Source organism: Tamandua tetradactyla, chromosome 7, assembly GCF_023851605.1.
Source record: "Tamandua tetradactyla isolate mTamTet1 chromosome 7, mTamTet1.pri, whole genome shotgun sequence".
Taxonomy (NCBI): domain Eukaryota; kingdom Metazoa; phylum Chordata; class Mammalia; order Pilosa; family Myrmecophagidae; genus Tamandua; species Tamandua tetradactyla.
This window is the reverse complement of record NC_135333.1, coordinates 102887811-102899929: the sequence shown is the minus strand read 5'-3', so window position 1 is coordinate 102899929 and position 12119 is coordinate 102887811. Positions and strand designations below refer to the sequence as shown.

The following is a 12119-nucleotide window of genomic DNA, read 5'->3' as shown; positions in this document are numbered from 1 at the left end:
ATGACATTCCAGAATGTCAGATTAGGAGAGTGCAAAGGGGTGGGGGTGCTACGTATAAGATGAAAGTGGGTTTTGCAAACAGACTATTCCACTGACAGGGTTGAGGGCTTAGGTTAGTAAAATCAGTCATTAAACATTACAGACTAATCAATGTATTTTACTAGAACAGCTGTCTTTTCACTACTGTCTAATCATAAACCCTTCACGTTGACCTTGCAAGCATTTTCTTAGCAAGGCCATCTGTGAGAGGAAGCTGTTTAGAGTAGATGTGACTTGATACTTTGGAGAATTCAAAGGAGAATGTTTTGTACTTTTGAGCCACAATTTAATTGAAACAGTAGTAGTTAACCTTGAAATGCTATGCTTTGCATTTGTCCATGTCACCGTCTGCAATCAATCATATTAATAAAATTAATTCAGTAGTTTTCAAAATATCTTTGGTAAGTCAAAACTTTGAGATTTTCCATAGGAATGTGCGTCAGGTCCTAGCTAAAGGTTTGGTCACTCTGGTCCAGTAGCAAATTAAAAGAAAGCACAAGTTGCTGCTGGTAGAGTGGTCATCTTGAATCATTCCCTCCATTCTGCTCTGATGCTTACATAGCAGTAGTCCCTTATTTGCTAAATTACACAGAAGTGGCACTTTACCAATAGGTGACATCATTCATGGGATATATGATTGGATACATGCCTGTTACATCATTGTTTACTTAAGTTATGCTGTATCACGCTTCTCTGGAACTTCAGACCTGGATGTACTTATACCAACCATCTTAGCAGGCTGTTTATAATAAGCAATTTCTCAGGCCCCACAATGTGTAAAATAAAATGTAGAAAGGAGCAGTTTTAGTTTGCTAATGTTGCTGGAATGCAAAATACCAAAATGAATTAGTTTTTATAAAGAGGATTTATTACATTACAAATTTATAGTTCTAAGGCCATAAAAATGTCCAAACTAAGCCATCCAGATAAAGATACCTTGACTCCAAAGAAATGGATGGATAGTGTCCATAATTTCCTGCCACATGAGAAGGCACATGGTTGGCATCTGCTGGTCCTTTCTTAACTTCTCTGGGGCAAACTCTGGATTTATTCTCTGAGTTTCCCTTGACTCTCTCCAGTTCTGGCTTTGGAGTACTGTAGGTCCTTGCTTAGCATCTCACCGGAAGGCACATGGCGATGTCTGCTGGGCTCTGCATCTCCAAACATCTTTGTCTATTTTGGCTCTGACCTGTCTCTTTCTGTGAGCACTTTTAAGGACTTCAATGAAGTAACCAGGACCTACCTTGAATGGGTAGAGTCTCATTTCCCTCTAGTCAAAAAGTCACACCCACAATTGGGCTTGTCACATCTCCATGGAAACTAATGAAAGGTTCGACCCTAAACAATAGGTCTGCTCCACAAGATTGGATTAGGAAAAAGAACATGGCTTTTCTGGGGCACATAATGATTTCAAACCAGCACAGAAACCATGTTAAAATACAGCAGCTTTTAAGTTTTTATTGGATTGTGTGTCTCCATTCCTAAGTATCAGGTTAAATATTTGATAGTTAAGTAAAAAGTATAGATCCCGAGTGAAAGAAATTTTTTTTTCATCTTAGAATACTCTGTGATAAGGTAGCAGTAATTTTAATAAACTACCCCCAATTCTCCCCTCCCTGTGTTTTTTTTTTCAGTTATTAACTGCTTGTCTCTAATGGAAACTGTCCTCAACATTACCTGTTATTATATGAATAATTTATTCTTATATTTATTTATTTAAGTGCCTGCTATGAGTCAGGCAATATGCAGAATGCTGGAGATATGATAAATATAAAGCGACACGATTTTTGGTCTCATGAAGTTTACAGGCTTATAAGAACACTCATAAATCAAATAATCATAACAATTAGTATATAGTTCCAATTTGAGAAGGACAGGAATAAGGTTCTATAAGCACATAAACCAAGGAGACCTAGACTGGGGAGTAGGGGAGGGTTTCCCTGATGAAGTGACCCTTGAGCTTGAGTTAACTGGGAGAAAAGTAGAGAGGAGACAGGGAGAGCAGTCCAGACAGGCAAAACAGAGTACATGCAGGCCCTTTGATCACAGTAAGTGGGAAGCCATTCCTACTTCATTCCTTCCAAGCCCCCAGGGTGGACTATGGCCCAAAGATAATGCTTTCCCCAAGCTGCTGCCATTTAAGGGTTTGAGGCTGAATTCTTCACAAGAAAATATGTCTGAAGAAGTGATACAACAAATGGAGTTGTGCTGTGTCTGGACCTCAATGCCTGAGACTCCTCTCCTTAAATTCACCAGGAGGGTGGTCATAGACATATCTGAACTTTGTTTGATCTTTCCCAAAAAGAACTAACTCCTATTAAAAAGCCAAAAAAAAAAAAAAAAAAAAAAAAAAAACAACTAAACAATGTGTGACCCACTGGAAAAAAAAATTTAAATAAGCATAATGAATATATACAAAAACAGAGGTTATTTGCAATCTGAGAGAGTCCTTGAAACTGGCATGCTTTTTTAAGGACGCCCTCTCCTTCATAAGGCTCCCCTCTTATTTTTGGGGGGTGGGAGGTGGTGCATGGTCTGGGAATTGAACCTGGGTCCCCCGCATGAAAGGCAAGCCTTCTACCACTGAACCACCTGTGCATCCACATCACTCTTGTCTACCTTAAGAACCTGGGGACTAATCTTATTACGTTCTTTATCTTGTTTATTTTGGTCACTATAAGAAGCCTAGGACTTCCAGGTTATTCCCCACCTCCCATACCCTTTATATCTCCTTCTTTTACCAGTCTCCCACCCTTTTATTACTTCTGAAACTCTTCCACTGGGCTCTCCAGATGTCACAATCAGTCATCAGTAAATTCTTTTGTCCTTAACCTTTTTCCTATACCTTCCTTTCACTTTCTGGCTTTATGTAAAACTTTCATCTTCCCCGAGGACACTACTCGGGGGACATAGCCTTCTCAGGTGGTCATTCTTTCTTGTTCACATTCCTCTTAATTTTGAACCTGGAAATATTGCAGATGCCATCCTAGCTTTTCAGTGTTACTTTCAGTTCAGTCCCCGTCCTCTCCGATGCTTCCAGCTTTGGCTCTGATGTCAACCCTCTCCTTGCTGCAGTCATCTACTAACCCCATCAATCCTTGAAGCTTTAGCTTCTGGATCCTATTATTCTCTCCAACACCATACCTGTCTTAAGTCTTAGGTAACTTTGTATCTATGTGGATGATAGCTATGACATCTGGACTCCCAGAACTATCACCTCCTCTCCTGATATGAGGGTAGTTTCCTCTAGCTAACCTCTACAACTTACTTTTTGGGGTTTTCCTTGATCTGATCTTTACTGATTACTTCAACCATTCCATAGTCTATTACACGCATCATATTTCCAGACCAGTAACTCCATTCTTATCAGCTGATCTAAATTCCTACCTCCTACAATTTATCAACCACACAAAAAACTAGGACCCAGTTTTCTACCGCATTTATTGCCCTGCTGTATATTTATGCTCTCATCTCCCTATGTAAAAAGCTTGTCATGGTCAGGTTCATGTGTCATCTTGGCCAAGTGGTGGTACCTGTTTGTCTGGTTGGGCAAGTGCTGGCCTGCCTGTTGCAATGAGGACATTTCATAGAATTAAATCATGATCATGTCAGCTGCATCCACAGCTGATTCCATTTGTAATGATTACAAATGGAATCAGCCAAGGGAAGCGTCTTCTGCAATCAGTGATGCTTAATCTATTCACTGGAAGCCTTTCAAGGAGGATTCAGAAGAGACAGGCTCTCTTCCTGCTTTGGCCGGTGACCCTCTCCTGTGGCGTTTGTCCAGACGTTCCATCAGAATCATCAGCTTCAAAGCCTGTCCTGCGGATTTTGGACTCTGCATCCCCGTGGTCATGTGAGACACTTTTATAAATTTTATATTTGTGAGTGTTTCCTGTTGTTCCTGTTTCTCTAGAGAACCCTAACTAATAAAAATTTAAATCTCAAAAAAATGAATAATGAAGAAAGATAGGCAAAACCATACTATTTATTATAATACTGAATAACTCCTAAGCTTAAAAATGACAGAAATTACAAAATGTGTAAAATGGAACGACAATAGTCATACTGTGTTTCTAAATTTAAAGCACCATCTAAATTTAATATAGTCATTGCATTTAAATACATTTGTCACTCTATGAGAAAAATTAAAATCAAGTAATCAAATAACTTAATTCAAGAAGTTGTTAAGAAAACAGCAGCACAAACACAAGTAAGCAAAGGAAAAACTAATACAGATATGGGTTAAAATAAACAAGACACAAGGGAAAATAAAAATAGAGAAGATTAATAAAACCCAAAGTTGGTTCTTTGAAAAGTTTAGTAAGATAGACCCATTGTCTTCATTTTCTAGGGCTGTCAAACTGGGTGGCTTCAAACAAAAGAAATTTCTTGTCTTCTAGTTCTGGGTGCCAGAAGCCTGAAATCAGGATGTGGGCAGGGGCATGCTCCCTCTGTAACCTGTAGAGGAGAATCCTTCTTTGTCTCTTCCTAGCTCTTGGTGGCTTGCTGGTAATCCATGGCATTCCATGGCTTGTAGATTTGTCATTCCAATCTCTGCCTCTTCCGTCTTCACATGGCCTTCTCCCTGGTGTCTGTCTATATATCCAAATTTCTCCTTCTTTTATGGATATCAGTCATTCTGGATTAGGGCTCTTCCTACTCCAATTTGGCCTCATTTGAATAAATCACATCTTCAAAGACCCTATTTCCAAATAAGATCACATTCATGGAACCAGAGGTTAAGGCCTGAACATATCTTTTTTGGAGGACACAATTCAATCACGTTTGCTCTTTCCTCTCCCTACTCTTCCTTCTCCTCTTCCTCCTTCTCCTTTGGTTTTGAACTCACAATAGCTTTACTTAAACTGAAAATCAATTCTCCTTTTGTTTTGAACACCTGATAAACTTCCTAGAGGAACATATTTGCCCCAGGTATAGCTTACTAATTTCAATTAACTGCTGGAGAACTTCTTGTACAATTTTGAAATTTTTATAGTTTTCTAAAAATTGATCTGTTTAATGTAAGCTTTGAAATGTGTCTATTTCATCTAAATATTTAAAAAATTTAGCATGTAGTTGTTCTAATACTCTTTTAAAATTCCCATTGTGTCAGTGGTGATTTCTCCCTTTACATTCTCTGATTTGTTGATTTTATCTTTTATTCTTTATCAATTTTACCAGTGTTGCTACGGATTGGATTTTTAAATGTAATTTAAAAGATATTTTTTAATATTGAGTTTTGAGGCAGTTTTTTACTTAGCATTATCGTCATGATAGCTAATTAAGATAGCCAACAATAACTAATTGAAAACACAATAAAAAGTGAAATTTCAATCCCAGTAGCAACCAAAAATCATATTCATAAGTACAGAATATAAGGATATGAAGTATTTAGGAATTAAATAAGAAAGAATTAAGAATCTTTATGGAAAAAAGTTAAAATCCAACAAGTTACATAGATAATATAAATAAATGGAGATAAATTTCATGAATTTAAATTAAAAGTGCAAGTTCATGTTTTATAAGAACATATCTAAGTAAAACAATTCATATTATTCATATTCGATTGTGTCATGGTCAGGTTCATGTGCCACCTTGGCCAGGTGGTGCTGCCCATTTGTCTCGTCGGGCAAGTACTGGCCTGTCTGTTGCTATGAGGACATTTCATGGACTTAAATTATGAATGACACTTAATCTAATCGCTGGAAGGCTTTTACGGAGGATTCATAAGAGAGAGTCTCTCTTCCTGCTTCAGCCAGCAAGCCTCTCCTGTGGAATTCGTCCAGACCCTTCATCAGAGTTGTCAGCTTCACAGCCTGCCCTGTGGATTTTGGGACCCTTACATTTCCGCGGCTGCCCAGCGAGCCTCTCCTGAGAGTTCTTTGCAGACCTTCATCAGAGTTACCAGCTTGTGGCCTGCTCTACAGACCTTGGACTCCACGTTCCCATGGTTATGTGTGACACTTTTATAAATTTTATATCTACGGGTATTTCCTGCTGATTCTGTTTCTCTAGAGAACCCTAACTAATACAGATTGGTAGACTATTGGTATAAAGAGGCAAATTGGTATAGGAAAGGAGGACAACAGGCAATCAATCAGTCCATCAAATCAAGGGCTTTTCTGTCCGCAGCTGTCTCTCTCGAAGTCAGGTCCCCGGCCGACGAGGGAGACAGGGGGAGAAAGACGGACACAAACAAAACGGATCGAATAACGAACACAGGTTCGAGGCACTCGGCGGTTGTAAGCACAGGCTTTTACTGGAGTCAAGCTTGCATACTCTTTAGCAGATTCCGCGCGGGTAGAGATATCCCGCGGGGGGACAACCTCTATGCGGCCGTCAGGTACGGCTCCTTATGGGTCATCTCCCCCGCCTCGTCCGGGTAATACCTTATATACATAATTCAAGCCCAATAGGTTGTTGCCGCGTCTAAGAGGGTGATTGGTAGATCGGGTTGGTGGGCGTGTGTGTCATACGCGGAAGCAGGATGTGGGCGCCATCTTGGCTCACTCGATGGGCGGGGGGAACTCTAGAGCAGGCTGCAGCGCGTCCACTAGGCCTGACCCGGGTGGCGGCTCTCCACACTTTTCATTATTGATTGATGATGAAAGTCATAAACCAAGGAGAGTGTTAGCTCAAGCCTTACACCTGAGATCCTGAGATTTAGAAAAAATGATGAATGTAAACATCTCTTGAAGATGAAACTATTGATTTAGATAGGTTAGATAGATGCTAGATATAGATAAGTAGATAGAGACACAGATACTAACACATATAATGTAAATATGTATAAATATAGTATAGATATAAATATAGATAGAACAATACAGTAATTCTAAATTGAGAGAGAAATTAAGCGTTCATTTTGCTCAATAAAATGTCTTCCAAAGCAGACTATTGAGAAAAGAAAGAGAACAACTCATTTTTTTCTATGCCTAAAACTTCTCATTTTATCTTTCTATGTATGAGTATTTATGTCTGGCTTTTTAGACATCTGACTCTCTTCTCTTCAAGTAAGAAGAACGAGTCATTTCTACACCTGTGTAAATGAATGATCATCATCATAATCAGTCAAATCTGTATGAATGGTTTTTGATGATTGCAGTCCTTGTTTTACACCTTGAGTTCAGAAGGCTTAATCTGTAAATGTCCTGAGCAGCTGATTAGTGGAAAGACCCACGTGCCAGTTAGTTTAAAGTGGAAGCTGAGAAGGGATGATGGACAGGCCAGTCAGGGGGAGTATGGGGCAATTTCCTTCTAATTCATGCTTTCCCCAGTGTTCAATCACTTTAGCCTAGACCATAAGATGAAACAGGAATTCTTGTTAACATTGGAATTGCTCTATGAATTTCAACTCCTGTTCTCTATCAATTGTCTTAAAATTCAATGTTGCCTTTATCACCTGGCAAAAGTAACTGCTGTCACTCAAATCTACTAAAGTTGTATTAGCCACTTCAGCAAGTGCATTTCTTAAGTCACTCCCCAAGTTAATCAAGTATATCTCACTTTAAACAAAACAGCACACTGATTGATTACTTCATTCATTCATGATTTGCTCAAGAACTATTCATTGAGTGCTGAAAACCAAAATGTTGGAGTCTCAAGATCTCACTTGATCAGTACTCTCCATCCAAAAGTTTTCCCCAATCCTCTTCTCCCTTTGCAATTGAACCCATCTAAAAGACATAACTTCAGCTTCCATTTCTGACAACTTTTCTAGCTACTAGAGCTAAAATGATTTCATCATCTTTCACCTCCTTATTTTCTACCATGAAGTAAAATATTCGGCGTCCTAAAATATTAATTTAATTCTATTAATTCCTTGTATAAACTCCCTCATTGAACCCTTATCAGCTATAAAGTCCAAACTTCAGATAAAAGTTCCTTCATGATGGGGACCTCTATACCTCTCCCCTTTCGTAATCTGCCACTCTTTCCCAGGATGGCTTCTCATAAATCTCCTTGCCTCTGTGCCAGGAATTCTACCTCCTCCCCTCTCTTTCCCTCTCCTTTACTACTCTTGCACCTAGAGACTCCTACTCATCCTACAAGATTTGAATAAAATGTTACTTACTCCATGGAACCTTTCCTGACCTCTCAGGCTGAAGTAGAACTGTCCTTGTACTTCCATAATTCCGTGTACTGGATTATAGCACCATGACATTGAAGTATTTATTGTTTTGCATATATCTTCTCCCACTAGACTGTGAGTTCATCAGAGGCATGTATTTTAACATCTTAGATGCCTTGCATAGTAAAAGATGCATAGAAGGCAATCAAATGTTTAACAAATGAATATATGAATATGTGCTTATATTAGGAGCTTTATTATATTTGCATTAATTTATTGGGTAATTTTGATAATAGTTTCTGTAATTATTTCATTCCTTATATCCTTCCATCCCTTAAAGTGAGCTGGCCCTGTCTACCCTTGGGAAGAAGTTGCAGACTAGCAGATTGTATTAATGAAGCCAAAGTCATGAATTTAATTCTTATGTTAAAGTTGTCTTTGAAATGCCAGTACCACAGATTATACATTTAACCTTAGTCATTCATTCATTAATTCATCCATTTCAGGATTCAATAAAATCTTTTATTAGTAGCCATCTGATGGTTGTCACTGTCCTAGATGCTAGAAATATATATAAGATATAAATTTATATATATAAATAGAAAAAAATATATATATAAAAAAGAGATAAAATCTTAATCTTCACAGAGCATATCAATTAGTAGTTCTGAGAACTTCACTGAAATTTAAATATGATAAAACATGTGCTATAATAAATATAGGTATATGGAAGATTTCATATGGATTTATCTTAATTGATCAATTCACCAATATCTTCATAGAAGCTGCTCTGTACTGGGAAATCTATTAGGTGGAGTTAGAAAGATGAATAGGAATATTGTAATATTCAACAAAATCTCTGTACCTCAGTTTCCTTATCTGTACAATGTAAATAATAATAGTACCTATGTCCATGCTTACATGAGGATTAAATGAGATAATACAGGTAAAATACTTAGAAAGTGTCAGGCATATAGTAAGTACTCATTAAATAACAACTATAAGTATTATCAATAATAATAGTATTGTCCCAGTTACTGATTTCAAAGAACCAAGAGCAATAGGGTCAGGAGGAGTCACAGCTCACAGACCTTCCTGATGGGTGAGTGAGTTGCATCAAATTAAGAAATAAAAGGCAGAATTGTGTCAGCTCCAGAAAAAAAAAAATGTGTATTTTTCCCAAATGAAGTATCAACAAAGATTTATCTCCAAGAAACTATTTGAAAAAATATCCGATGCAGCCTATAGTGTATCCCCATTGTTGAAATTCAGAACTCTTCTTAAGCAACGAGAGGAGCACTGTGTGCAGTCCCTGCAGGGGCAGCGGGGCTCAGTGACACTCCTCAGCCTCCATTCCACGTCACTCTTTTGTGACCTGAGAAAAATGTTACTTGATGCCATTTTCTTAATCAAATCAGCTTACAGAAATCCAGATGCTGCTTCAAACCAAAGCTGCACTCAGTGAGTACATCTTAGTCCCTGTTCCCTCTCTGCAATCAACAAAATAGCAGTTGATTTCTTAATTGCTCCTATCTGGAAGAAAAAACACACACCTGTTGACAGGTTGCCTCAAAACTTTTAAAGGTGGTGCACGGGTAGTTCAGTGGTTAGAATGCCCAGGGAGATCTGGGTTCGATTCCTGGACCATGCACCAAAAAAAAACCTGTTTTAAAGGGAGCCTTCAAAAGAAAGACAAAATTCCTCTCAGGTCGGTACAACCTCAGGCGGGCTACTGCTGGAGGAAACCCCAATGACCTGATTTTCGAATCAGAACAGGTGCAAATCACCCTTCTGTCTTACTGATGCGAGGCAGTAACCTACTTGGACAATATTAGACCGAAAATCCCACAGAGACTTGCCTGCAAGCATCTCATCAGGACAACAGTTCTGGTTTTTGAATAATGTCTGGATAATGTATTTATAAAGATGTTGGAGATTTTCAAACTTGGCAAATGATATATGTTTATAAATCCATTGTGATGTGGACACATACTGTAAACAGGCAGGTCAGCTTAATGGGGATAGCTTGTAAATGTCTTTAATAAATAAAGAATTTATTTATTCTTATTATAAGAATAAATTAAATTTATTTAAATTAATAATTTAATTAAAGAATAAAGTTATGAATAAAGCTCGATGGCTTTATAGATGAAATTGGTTGTAGCTACGTTCAAATCCTATAGTTCAGATTTGTTTCTTGAAGCTTCTTCTGATCCCAGGAGACTCACTGTATTCCCCAACTTTAACCCCGACCATTTATCTCATTCTCCTTTTCCTTAGTTTTTCCAAAGCCTAATTTGGCCAGATCTACCTACATATGTTCAGCTTTGCAGTGATTTCTTTCAGATGTTCCTTCTGCTTATTTCAATTTGGCATTTGTTCCTATCATTCCCATATGTCAATAGGTTAGTTTGAAGTCAGCTGACCTAGGCCCCCATGATTTTCATTCTGGGGAAAATGGTTGCAGAAAAAGAGCCTTAGTATTGGAATGAGCCAGTTAATTCCAACATGCTCATTTCCCGTGGATTCTTAATTTCTGCACAAATGAAACCTTAGAATCTTTTCCTTCTATAGGCCTGAATCATATCAACTCTGTTTCTTTGGCAAATTTTTTGTTTTCCTTCTGTCCAAGCCTCCCTCTCTTCTCAAGACTGACGATGCAGCATGCTTCATAAACACCATCAGCCTGCAGTGGGAGCATGTGCTAGTCAGAAGCCTTTATTACCAAATTATATAGATGAGCTTTTCGACACTATTTTCTTATGTTTATGGATCCCAGACCCAGCTGCACTTATTCATTTCCTTCCTCTTATTAAGGATTACTGTTCCAACTGTTTTAACAAACAAAGGAATGCTTTAAAATGCCTTTCTCTAAGAAAATAAGTTATTCTATTTTTTTAAAGAACATTATTTAAATATGAAAAATATTAATTTTACCAAAGTTCCTTAGAGCAATGATAGTTGCTCAGAAAGACTTATTTCCCATAAAAGAAACAAACCTAGCACCCTTGTTGGTGCTCAGTGATGCAGTTGACTGACACAAATTACCCAGACAGTGTTAACCCATAGTAAGCACACTGGGATGAAAAGTGAAAAAGTCAAATATCATGATACTTCAGTAACTGACACTGAGTAGTCAAAATTCAGATAGAAATTTCTCTTTTTTAATGAACGATTTTGTTATTTTAGCAACCATATGGATAAGTTTTATGGCATTTAATATAAAACATCTAAATTCTCTGTTTCCCGTAAAACTCCCCTGACAAGGTAGCTTGATAACAATACTTTCATTCGATAGATGCAACAGAGGGATGTAGAAAGGCTGGGTTTGATTTCCTCATATCTGAGACCCAAGAGTAGTATAGTTTTGGCTAGGTTTGACGCTGTAGTGTTTCAACCTAATGGCAGTGTTAAAACAATAGGTATTTTTACAGAGTTATTTTGGTTGTCTTTTTAAAAACCATTATTGTGGCAGTACAATTCAGAACAAAGTTGTCATTTGCTTCTGTAGCCAGGGTAACTTTGCAACCATTTTGCTTTCATTATGTTAACTTGTTAGTTCTTTGACCATAGCAGACAAACATTGTGTTTGGATTTTCCCTGTTGGTTGTGAGTGGTTAGTGAAAATGACCTGCTTTCTAATGCAAACATCTTGCAGACTGAAGCCAGACAATGGAAAGTCTGTTTGCAACCTGAGCAGGACTGGATGCAATCTTTCCCAGTGGGTATCTATCATTTCAGGTGCTGCTGAAGAATTCACTGTAAAATTTGTGTTTTTCAAATTTGTTATAATTACATACCAAGCCAAATTTAATTAGTTGTATTCATCTAGCAGATGGTACAGTATTCTATAATAAAGTATAAATTCCTTTACCTAATTGTGTAATGCATTTCATATGATCTCTTTTACAAATTTCAAAACTGATTCTCTTCAAAAGGCCTGCACATTATTTGGATTTAGGCCCAAACAGGTTAAAATTGATTTAATACTTTTTCCCCAGAGAAT

At 37.7% G+C, this 12119-nt stretch overlaps 1 long non-coding RNA gene across 1 annotated transcript in view; it reads left to right on the top strand.

The window, feature by feature from the left end:
- LOC143689908 (uncharacterized) overlaps positions 1–5992 on the top strand; it is a 46803-nt gene extending 40811 nt beyond the window's left edge. Inside the window, exon 3 of the long non-coding RNA XR_013178968.1 lies at positions 5798–5992. This is a non-coding gene — a long non-coding RNA (uncharacterized LOC143689908). The remainder of the gene's footprint in view (positions 1–5797) is intronic.
- The last annotated feature ends 6127 nt before the right edge of the window (positions 5993–12119 follow it).